Raw genomic sequence first — 12421 nt, 5'->3', positions numbered from 1 at the left:
CATATATTTTCTCTCTAGGAACAGTAGTTCAGTGTTCACTAATTTAATGTTAATGGAGATTTTATAGGAAAAAACTACCATGAATAATGAAAACTAACTTTATATATGTGTGTTTATGTGTTTTCTATAAAACATGTAATTATATATAATATGTGATTATATATGTTTTGTATAAAATATGTAATTATATATTTCATACTTATATACAATTATATGTCTGTGTGTTTATAGACCACACTGATGAAATATTATATCCACTCAATAGAATGTTATTCAGTTGCAAAAACAGGTACATACTACTGACACAGGCTCAAATACATTATGTTCTGTGAAAGCAGCCAGACACAAGAGACTATTCTAGGAGTATATTTACATAAAATGCCCAGAAAATATAAATTTATTGAGTTATTCTATCAATAAATAAGTACATTATTGGTGGCTGGGAGTTGCTGGTAAGATTGAGAATTAGCTGTAAAGAGGCATGAGGGAATTTATTGTAGAGAAGGAAATGTCCTAGAAGTGATATGTTGATGGTCACATTACTCAGTAAAGTTGTTAAAAATAATCATAGAATTGTACACTGAAATGGTTGAATTTTATGACATATATCTGTTGCAAACTGTAACTGTTTTATATTAAAACTGTTATAAAGTAATAAGGGTGACTTTTTAGTGAGTAATTTTACTCTTGGGGATATCTACTTTGTAATTACTGCCTAGAGTTCACAAATAATGCTTTTCTTAGTTTCCTGAATTATATTTATTGAATCTATGCTATGCATCGCTTGTCTTACTCTCTCTTCTGCATTATTCTTCTGTTTACAGCATCTTCTGTTTATTCTTGTTACCTGTACCTCTGATGTCAAAGTCACTGTAGTGTTTCTGAAGTCCACTATATATCCAAATGTAATGTCTCTATCATCTCTTTAATGTATCAGTTAATTAAAAAAAAATCATCAGCTACTGTGTGTCAGCTCAATACCGATTTCTGAGGATGGAATACTAGCTAAAACAGACATAACACCTATCCTCTGGGCTTCCCTGATGGCTGAGACAGTAAAGAATCTGCCTGCAAGTGGGAAACCTGGAGAAGGGAATGGGTACTCTCCCCAGGATTCCTGCCTGGAGAAGTATATGGACAGAGGGGCTGGCAGGTCTTCAGTCCATGGGGTCGCAAAGAGTCAGACACGACTGAGCGACTAAGCACTGCACAGCACAGCAGAAAGGTTAATTGCTCAAGAAATTAGAACAATCTATCTCAATCCTCTCTAGCTTATACACACACTCTGAAACAACTGACAGTTTCACTCCACTTAACCATTTGGAGATGAAATGGAGTGAAAAGAAAATAATGCTAAATGCCATGAATTCCTCATTCACTGAACTTCTATCACTGCACCCGAGTACAAATATCGTATGCTTTCTGTGTTTTCGTCACATTAGTAAAGCTGGCAAAGGGTGTGGGCTGGACCATGACTTGACTCGCAAACCATAACGTGGCTCTATTGTTCTTGAAGTTGAAGTCCTCATGGTTACATTGGGACTCAGAGCATCATCTGGATAAACTAAGTAAGTTGCTGTTGTAGCTTCTTACTTACTAAGATCAAACTTTGTGGTGCTCTCCACACAAATGCACTTAGAAACATTATTCTATTTCTGAGAAGTAGGATTGTTCTTACCTCATCATCCTGCTGCTGCTGCTTTGGGTCACTCATAAACACAGAATAGAGAATAAATAAATAAATCAGTTTTTGCACTGAAAAATAAAACTTCATGCATACTTCCCTTAAGATGCCAAAAAGATAGGATCAATGATACTGATATCCTATCTATTTTTGGAATTTTTGTTTTTATCTGCAGATTAAGATGCAGGAAAATCCCCATGAATCACATCTGTTTTAACATCACCTGCACAAACTCAAAGGCAGTATTGCCATTCCACTATTGTGTTTTTTTTTTTGAAGAGTTTAATATAATTTTTTTTTAATGCTATGATTTTTATTTATTTTTTTAAAACATTTAAAAAAATTTCATTTATTTTTATTAGTTGGAGGCTAATTACTTTACAATATTGTAGTGGTTTCTGCCATACATTGACATGAATCAGTCATGGATTTACATGTGTTCCCCATCCTGATCCCCCCTCCCACGTAATGCTATGATTTTTTTTTTTTTGTCTCTATTTTTTTTATTTTTTTTTTCCATTTATTTTTATTAGTTGGAGGCTAATTACTTTACAACATTGCAGTGGTTTTTGTCATACATTGAAATGAATTAGCCATGGATTTACATGTATTCCCCATCCCGGTCCCCCCTCCCACCTCCCTCTCCATCCCATCCCTCTGGGTCTTCCCAGTGCACCAGGCCCGAGCACTTGTCTCATGCATCCAACCTGGGCTGGTGATCTGTTTCACCCTAGATATACATGTTCCGATGCTGTTCTCTTGAAACATCCCACCCTTGCCTTCTCCCACAGAGTCCACAAGTCTGTTCTATACATCTGAGTCTCTTTTTCTGTTTTGCATATAGGGTTATCGTTACCATCTTTCTAAAGTCCATATATATGTGTTAGTATACTGTAATGGTCTTTATCTTTCTGGCTTACTTCGCTCTGTATAATGGGCTCCAGTTTCATCCATCTCATTAGAACTGATTCAAATGAATTCTTTTTAATGGCTGAGTAATATTCCATGGTATATATGTACCACAGCTTCCTCATCCATTCATCTGCTGATGGACATCTGGGTTGCTTCCATGTCCTGGCTATTATAAACAGTGCTGCGATGAACATTGGGGTGCACGTGTCTCTTTCAGATCTGGTTTCCTTGGTGTGTATGCCTAGAAGTGGTATTGCTGGGTCATATGGCAGTTCTATTTCCAGTTTTTTAAGGAATCTCCACACTGTTTTCCATAGTGGCTGTACTAATTTGCATTCCCACCAACAGTGTAAGAGGGATCCCTTTTCTCCACACCCTCTCCAGCATTTATTGCTTGTAGACTTTTGGATAGCAGCCATCCTGACTGGCGTGTAATGGTACTTCATTGTGGTTTTGATTTGCATTTCTCTGATAATGAGTGATGTTGAGCATCTTTTCATGTGTTTTTTTGCCATCCGTATGTCTTCCTTGGAGAAATGTCTGTTTAGTTCTTTGGCCCATTTTTTGATTGGGTCATTTATTTTTCTGGAATTGAGCTGCAGGAGTTGCTTGTATATTTTTGACATTAATCCTTTGTCTGTTGCTTCATTTGCTATTATTTTCTCCCAATCTGAGGCCTGTCTTTTCACCTTGCTTATAGTTTCCTTTGTTGTGCAAAAGCTTTTAAGTTTCATTAGGTCCCATTTGTTTATTTTTGCTTTTGTTTCTAAAATTCTGGGATGTGGGTCATAGAGGATCCTGCTGTGATTTATGTCGGAGAGTGTTTTGCCTATGTTCTCCTCTAGGAGTTTTATAGTTTCTGGTCTTACATTTAGATCTTTAATCCATTTTGAGTTTATTTTCGTGTATGGTGTTAGAAAGTGTTCTAGTTTCATTCTTTTACAGGTGGTTGACCAGTTTTCCCAGCACCACTTGTTAAAGAGGTTGTCTTTTTTCCATTGTATATCCTTGCCTCCCTTGTCGAAGATAAGGTGACCATAGGTTCGTGGATTTATCTGTGGGCTTTCTATTCTGTTCTATTGATCTATATTTCTGTCTTTGTGCCAGTACCATACTGTCTTGATGACTGTGGCTTTGGAGTAGAGCCTAAAGTCAGGCAGGTTGATTCCTCCAGTTCCCTTCTTCTTTCTCAAGATTGCTTTGGCTATTCGAGCTTTTTGTATTTCCATACAAATTGTGAAATTATTTGTTCTAGTTCTGTGAAAAATACCATTGGTAGTTTGATAGGGATTGCATAGAATTTATAGATTGCTTTGGGTAGTATAGTCATTTTCATAACATTGATTCTTCCAATCTATGAACACGGTACATTTCTCCATCTATTTGTGTCCTCTTTGATTTCTTTCACCAGTGTTTTATAGTTTTCTATGTATAGGTCTTTTGTTTCTTTAGGTAGATACACTCCTAAGTATTTTATTCCTTTTGTTGCAATGGTGAATAGTATTGTTTCCTTATTTTCTCTTTCTGTTTTCTCATTGTTAGTGTATAGGAATGCAAGGGATTTCTGTGTGTTAATTTTATAGCCTGCAACATTACTGTATTCATTGATCAGCTCTAGTAATTTTCTGGTAGAGTCCTTAGGGTTTTCTATGTAGAGGATTATGTCGTCTGCAAACAGTGGGAGTTTTACTTCTTCTTTTCCTATCTGGATTCCTTTTATTTCTTTTTCTGCTCTGATTGCTGTGGCCAACACTTCCACATCTACGTTGAATAGCAGTGGTGAGACTTGGCACCCTTGTCTTGTTCCTGACTTTTAGGGAAATGCTTTCAATTTTTCACCATTGAGAATAATGTTTGCTCCTAGAGGAGAACATAGGCAAAACACTCTCTGACATAAATCACATCAGGATCCTCTATGACCCACATCCCAGAATATTGGAAACAAAAGCAAAAATAAACAAATGGGACCTAATGAAACTTAAAGCTTTTGCACAACAAAGGAAACTATAAGCATGGTGAAAAGACAGCCTTCAGAATGGGAGAAAATAATAGCAAATGAAGCAACAGACAAAGGATTAATCTCAAAAATATACAAGCAACTCCTGCAGCTCAATTCCAGAAAAATAAATGACCCAATCAAAAAATGGGCCAAAGAACTAAACAGACATTTCTCCAAAGAAGACATACAGATGACTAATAAACACATGAAAAGATGCTCAACATCACTCATTATCAGAGAAATGCAAATCAAAACCACAATGAGATACCATTAGACGCCTTCAGGATGGCTGCTATCCAAAAGTCTACAAGTAATAAATGCTGGAGAGGGTGTGGAGAAAAGGGATCCCTCTTATACTGTTAGTGGGAATGCAAACTAGTACAGCCACTATGGAAAACAGTGTGGAGATTCCTTAAAAAACTGGAAATAGAACTGCCATATGACCCAGCAATCCACTCCTGGGCATACACACCGAGGAAACCAGATCTGAAAGAGACACGTGCACCCCAATGTTCATCGCAGCGCTGTTTATAATAGCCAGGACATGGAAGCAACCTAGATGCCCATCAGCAGACAAATGGATAAGGAAGCTGTGGTACATATACACAATGGAATATTACTCAGCCATTAAAAAGAATTCATTTGAATCAGTTTTAATGAGATGGATGAAGCTGGAGCCTATTATACAGAGTGAAGTAAGCCAGAAAGATAAAGACCAATATAGTATACTAATGCATATATATGGAATTTAAAAAGATGGTAATGATAACCCTATATGCAAAACAGAAAAAGAGACACAGATGTAAAGAACTGACTTTTGGACTCTGTGGGAGAAGACGAGGGTGGGATATTCTCAGAGAATAGCATTGAAACAAGTATACTATCAAGGGTGAAACAGATCACCAGTCCAGGTTGGATGCATGAGACAAGTGCTCAGGGCTGGTGCACTGGGAAGACCCAGAGGGATGGGATGGAGAGGGAGGTGGGAGGGGGGATCAGGACAGGGAACACATATAAATCCATGGCTGATTCATGTCAATGTATGGCAAAAACCACTACAATATTGTAAAGTAATTAGCCTCTAACTAATTAAAATAAATGGAAATATATATATATATATATATATACATATACATATATATATTTTAAATCTTCTGATCTCTCCTTTATAAAATCCCTATTTTTCATATGCTATATGAGACACAACAGAGATAATATCCCTTTTTTCCATATCAACTGCTCTTAGCAGCTTACAGGATCTTCTAGATCAAATAATAATAATTGATCAAAACCTCCTTGTAAATAATAGTGGACACATAACTAAATTCTGTCTGAAGTTCAGTAACCCAAAGTGACTTCTATCAGCTACTTTCCTTGAGAGATACTTTCACTTTCTTCTTTGGCCCTCCATGAACCACTACCTAAAAATTTGATGCAACATCTTGTATCATATGGTTTAGAACCATGTCTTAGTATTGGTGGAAGAGTTAACTGTGAGTTGAGAATTTCCTGGAGTAGAGACATTATTCTAACTTTGGACAGCTTGCCTTCAGGTTGAGTAAGGTGGTTAAAAAAACACTAAAATAAACTGCTATATTGCTTACAGCACTTATATGCGATTTTCTTAGTCATAGCCATTCTCATTCTAATATTTTAAGAATGATGGTAGTCATTGCTTTTAGCAATAAGAGAAATACATTTATTTCTCAACACAGAAGTACCAGAATTACATAATACATTTTAGTCCAAAGTAAATGTTACTGTACACTGCTCATCAGAACTGGAATATTAAGGGAAAGGAAAGTCATAGAGGCAACTTCTGGCATGACTAAGGGGAATATAGGCAAATAAGAAGGTGTTGCATAGTGATCTAAAGAACAAATTATACATAATGACAAAAGACTAAGTTAAATTTTCTATGAATCATTTATTCTTAAGTAAAACATTTAAACTTTTTAAGCATGTTAAATTATTGGTATAAAAGGTTTATAATATCTATCACATAAGGAAAACATGATCATTTATGGACTAGAATACAATAAGTACTTAATCAATGTGCACGCTAAGTTGCTTCAGTCGTGTCCAGCTCTGAGCGGCCCTACGGACTACAGTCCACCAGGCTCCTCTGACCCTGGGATTCTCCAGGCACGAGTACTGGAGTGGGTTGCCCTGCCCTCCTCCAGGGGATCTTCCTGACCCAAGGACTGAACATGCATCTCATACGGCTCCTGCTTTGGCAGGCGGGTTCTTTACCACTGGCGCCACCTGGGAAGGCCCTAATCAGTGTGAGTCGCTGCTGTTTATTTTACTCAGTATTATTTTGTGTTCTCTTTTTATTAACACTGAAAGATTGGTTTTATCTCAGGTCACTTTAAGTTCAAAGTAAAGTGCTCTGCATATTTAAATGACCAAAATAATTATTGTGAAATTTTAAAACTCTTTCTTATTCAAAACTATTTTTCTTACTATTGGGGAATGTCTTAATGGAATTAAAATGTACTAAATTTTTAATTATATGAAACCATTTTCTAAAATATCCTGATTTATGAAAGCAACTGAGGCTTAAGTATGTATCTAGTCTTAAATCATATAATGATTTGGTTCAGAAGTACAACCACAGGCCCCAAATATTTTAATCACAGTTAGTTCTCTTTACTCCATATCCCCCACACACTGTTTTTTTTTACTCTATTTTTCTCAACATATTTTTTTTCATTACATTCTAATGAATTTTCTTTCATGTCATAAGAAAATACAAAATTATTATGTTATTTTAGTAAGAGAGTTTACAAATTATCTTTTTTTTTTACTGTTTTTATTCATCTTAAATTTTTCAGTTATTGTGTATAAAAAAGTTTAAAAAAAAAAAGGCACATATTTTCCCAACCCAGGAATCAAACCAGGGTCTCCTGCATTGCAGGCAGTTTCTTTACCAACTGAGCTGCAAGGAAAGCCCCATAAATATATCCAACATCCTATAAATAAGCATCCTTACTGTATATTGCATATAGTTTGCCAAAAGAGATTATTTCTAAGATAAAGGGGAATAGTGAATAATAGTGGTAATTCAAATTCTGCACTGCTTTCACATTCCATTAAAAATGAATTATTATATTAACATTTATATGCTTTAGTGGAATTGTCTTGTTGTAAAGGTGCACATACTCTTTGATAGTTAGACTCTGGCAGTGGTTGTCAGTTTTAACCACCACTAAGATGAATATGGGTTGTATAGAGACCCATATATCATGATCTGTTTAAATCACTGTTATTTCCATAGTATTTCTGCTTCAAGACTCTCCTGAAACTTGGGAGATAGGGGACCTGTATAAGTTTGAAACATGTTTAAAATAGATTGAAGAGTTTTGAAGTCTTTCTAGTCATTGTCAAGCCAAGTAATACAGATATTCCCAAACCCAGTATCTTATTAAAAAGAATTTTGGATTCTGTGGGAGAAGGCAAGGGTGGGATGTTCTCAGAGAATAGCATTGAAACAAGTATACTATCAAGGGTGAAACAGATCGCCAGCCCAGGTTGGATGCATGAGACAAGTGCTCGGGGCTGGTGCACTGGGAAGACCCAGAGGGATGGGATGGGGAGGGAGGTGGGAGGGGGCATCGGGATGGGGAACACATGTAGATCCATGGCTGATTCATGTCAATGTATGGCAAAAACCACTACAATATTGTAAAGTAATTAACCTGCAACTAATAAAAATAAATGAAAAAAAATAAATAAAAGCACTTGAGGCTTAATCTTCTCTTCCTATATAGAGAAAAAAATGCACTGAACTTGCAAAGAAAAATTCCCTTGATAGTTATTTTTATTACATACAACATTGGCTAGAAACTAATGTTTAGCAAGCCAGGGGGTGAGAAAATAAATTTTATGAAATGTAAGCTCTATTTGATGAATAACATAGAGCTACTTCATATATTTTCACTGTGATACTAGCATTTCTGACATTGTCACTAGTACAGAATTTATATGCTTATTTTGAAATTCTTCCCTTTCACAACTAATATAGATATAGGTAAAGAAATGATAATATTGATAGAACTTGTTGCAAATGTTTGGAAGTATACATTTAAGGGATATCCCATGAAACAATCACTGCATTTAAGCATTAACAGCAGTGTTAAATAAAAAGCTTTTGATTAAGAATTTTTAAAAAACACATATAATAGGCATTTAAGGCGAGGGTGGGATGTTTCAAGAGAACAGCATCGAAACATGTATATTATCTAGGGTGAAACAGATCACCAGCCCAGGTTGGATGCATGAGACAAGTGCTCGGACCTGGTGCACTGGGAAGACCCAGAGGGATGGCGTGGAGAGGGAGGTGGGAGGGAGGATCGGGATGGGGAATACCTGTATATCCATGGCTGATTCATGTCAATGTATGACAAAAACCACTACAATATTGCAAAGTAATTAGCCTCCAACTAATAAAAAATTTAAAAAATAAATAAATAAATAAATACTTTTGAAGCCAGAAAAAAGCTTTTATATTTGCTTATTATTATATTTTTTGTATAGGGTCTACACGAGTTGTATAAGAGATTTCATTTATGTGCTCAGCAGTCACCAAATCTCTTTGCTCTTTGGTCTGTACAGTAAACTCTCAAGATATTTACTAAAGTAGCTCATAGAATTGACTAAATATTCACTTATCAGTGCATTTATCCATTTAGAAAAATTTCCTTTATTCTTTACCATATAAGTTCTGGAAATTGCAGAAGTAACTAATAAGATATGCTTTCATAAATCTTGCTTATTGGCAAGATAATAAACTAGGATATAAACAGCTGAATAAGACAGATTTTTGTATTCAAAACTGTTATGTCACAAATGAAATAGACTAGTAGAAAATAGTAGGCCAAAGTGGGGATTCTGTATGTGTATTTGTGTGTGTGTGGGTGTGTGTGTGTGTGTGTGTGTGTGTATGTGAGAGGGAGAGAGAGAGAGAGATGAGTCAGGAAAGAAAGATATTTTAGCAAAGGTATTCAGGGAATCTTCTCTGAGGAAGGATATAAAGTATGTCACAGATGCTGAGAAGAAGCTATGTGATGATAGGTTCAAATAACATTCTTTTTTTCCTCTCCACCTTCACTGAGATATAATTGACGTATAGCATTGCATAAATTTAAGGGGTACAGCAGTTTTATTTGATATACTGATATATTGTAAAATGATTATCACCATAGCATTAGCTAATGCCTCCAGCATGTCACATAATTACCACTTCTTTTTTGTGGGGAGCATATTTTAGATCTATTCTCTCGTGAAAGAGGAAAAGTAAATTACAAACTTTTGTATGAAGAAATCTTAGTGTGAGGATGAATTTTAAAAAGTAGAATATAAAGTAGAACATACCAGAATTCATATCATGAAGTAAAGAATGCATAAGAATTGCATTTGTTAAACTTTAATTTTTTTCTATATTTTAATTTATAGATAGATCTAGAGACTATGTATATATGTGTACAGGCTTGCAATAAAAATTAACATTTTTATTTACCATGGATACGATAAAATGAAAAAAAAGACATTTTTCTGAATGTGTTGACTTACAGATTTTAATAAATTTAGTGTTATTCTAATAATGTATTGCATGTACAATTATTAGGATACATTTTAGAAAGGATATATTTCATCTCAAATAGAGCCAAAAATTAGCCAATAATTACTATAATTTATTAAATATTTGAGCTTCCCAGGTGACTCAGAGGGTAAAGAATCTGCCTGCAATGTGGGAGACCTGGGTTCGATTCCTGAGTTGGGAAGATCCCCTCGAGGAGAGCATGGCAATCCACTCAGTATTCTTGCCTGGAGAATCCCGTGGACAGAGGAGCCTGATGGGCTGCATTCTATGGGGTCAGAAAGAGTTGGACATGACTGACTGACTAACACATACATTTAGTATTTATCCCAAGTTCTTGGATATTAAGTTTACTATTTAACTGGTGGAAACATATTAAGTTTGATTGAAGAAGAGGGCAAGGAATGTGACCCTGTATTCCAAGCCTGAGGGCTATTACCAAAAGACTTCATAGATTGTATCTTTTCCTACATCATATATTTGAATGAAGTTGGAAGAAAAGTTCCTGGAAATTAGATACATGGGATTTTGCATTACTATGTGTGTATTTCAACTATTTAGGATTTAACTCCAAGTTCAGGTAAAGTAAGAGTAAGCTATAACATAAGCTCTATAACTTGACCTTGATGTAAATAGTTTGTTTAGAGAAAACAAATAGGTAGATATCAATTTACAGAGGACAACATGAAACATGTTTCCTCTAAATGAATATACTTTATTTGATTATAATCACTTAATGTTTCTTCATGTGGCAAGAGTTCATTCCAATATGACAGTGTTTATACACCACTATTTTCACTTCCTAACAAATTGAATATGCTACAAAATAGAGTTGCCAACTCTGTAAATCGAGACATATTATCTCTCTGAAATATTATTTACTACACATGATGAATTTAATTTAGAATGTGTTTTGCATCGGGAGTTGGTGAGGGACAGGGAAGCACTTCATGCTGCAGTCCGGGTGTTCGCAAAGAGCCAGACACGACTGAGAGACTGAACTGACTGATGTTTTACATCACAGAAATACTCTTTTCCACTTCATCTCAAATATCTGTTTTAGACTAATTGCTTCTTTAATTCTTTTTAAAACAAAATAAGAAACTATTCAAAAAATTACAATAGTCATATTTCATTTTCTGAATTTCTCCAAAGACTGTCATGTTAATTTAAAATGCAGATCCCATTCTCTATTAAGTACTTGATGAAGGTTACGGTGCAATAATTATTCATACCATTATTGTCTCAAAAGGAACAGCTCTAAAAATTAAGTCATAGGCATATTCCCATGTTGATATTAAAAAGTTTGCTTTTTAGCCTCTATGTTTTACTTTATTAGAATTTCTAGCCTTACAAATATTTTACTGATCAACACACTGATTTTATATCTCAATTAAGTTTCATTCTACAGTACAAAGGAAGCCAATCTTGAATATCATTTATAAATACAAACCCAACTTGAAATGGCTGTAACTAAGAATATATGCTACTGAAAGATATTCTATACATTTACTGAGCTATTTCATGCTATTTTGCTAAAGTCATGAGGAAATCAATTGCATCACAGCTGTAATACTTGACCCTCAACGTGCAGGTGATAGCAAATGGCTTTCAACTAGCTATTCAAGGAATACTTACCTAGTCCCATAAATGTCTTCATAAATACTGAATGATTAATTGGCAGATGTTGTATGGCTTCAGCTTTATCTCTTCTCTACTTAATAGTAGTCTCATTGCATATATTTTCAGTTACCTTCCTAAATGCAGCTAAATTGATTACAATGGTTACATTAAACTCCTTATCATTTGTTGAAAAATAAGGGTCTGTTCTGACTTATAAATAATTACTATCTGGGTCTAGAAAGATAAAACAGCTTTGTTCAACTTGTGTTAATACATGGTAATGTTTGCTAATCAAGCAGTTTTGAAAAGGAGTCATTCTTTTTTCAGTGAGATAGCATTAAAAAAAGTATATTACAGTAGACTCTCCTAAGTGCAGGTTCCATGTTTATCCTGCAGCTAGTCCCACAGAGATATGGAGGGATGACTGTATAAACACTGCTTGATACTGTAGACTCACATTTTAATTTTTTAAAAATTCAGACTATATAAGGCTAAAATAAGAACTGCTGGTAATCCTGCCTCCTAGATAATCATTGTTGAACTCTAAGAGTGGAAACTTTTAGAGATTTACTTGATGTGTTTACAATTTGGAGAACATGCT

Source organism: Odocoileus virginianus, chromosome 16, assembly GCF_023699985.2.
Source record: "Odocoileus virginianus isolate 20LAN1187 ecotype Illinois chromosome 16, Ovbor_1.2, whole genome shotgun sequence".
NCBI lineage: Eukaryota > Metazoa > Chordata > Mammalia > Artiodactyla > Cervidae > Odocoileus > Odocoileus virginianus.
The sequence above is the reverse complement of the archived record's forward strand: the minus strand, read 5'-3'. Positions refer to the sequence as shown.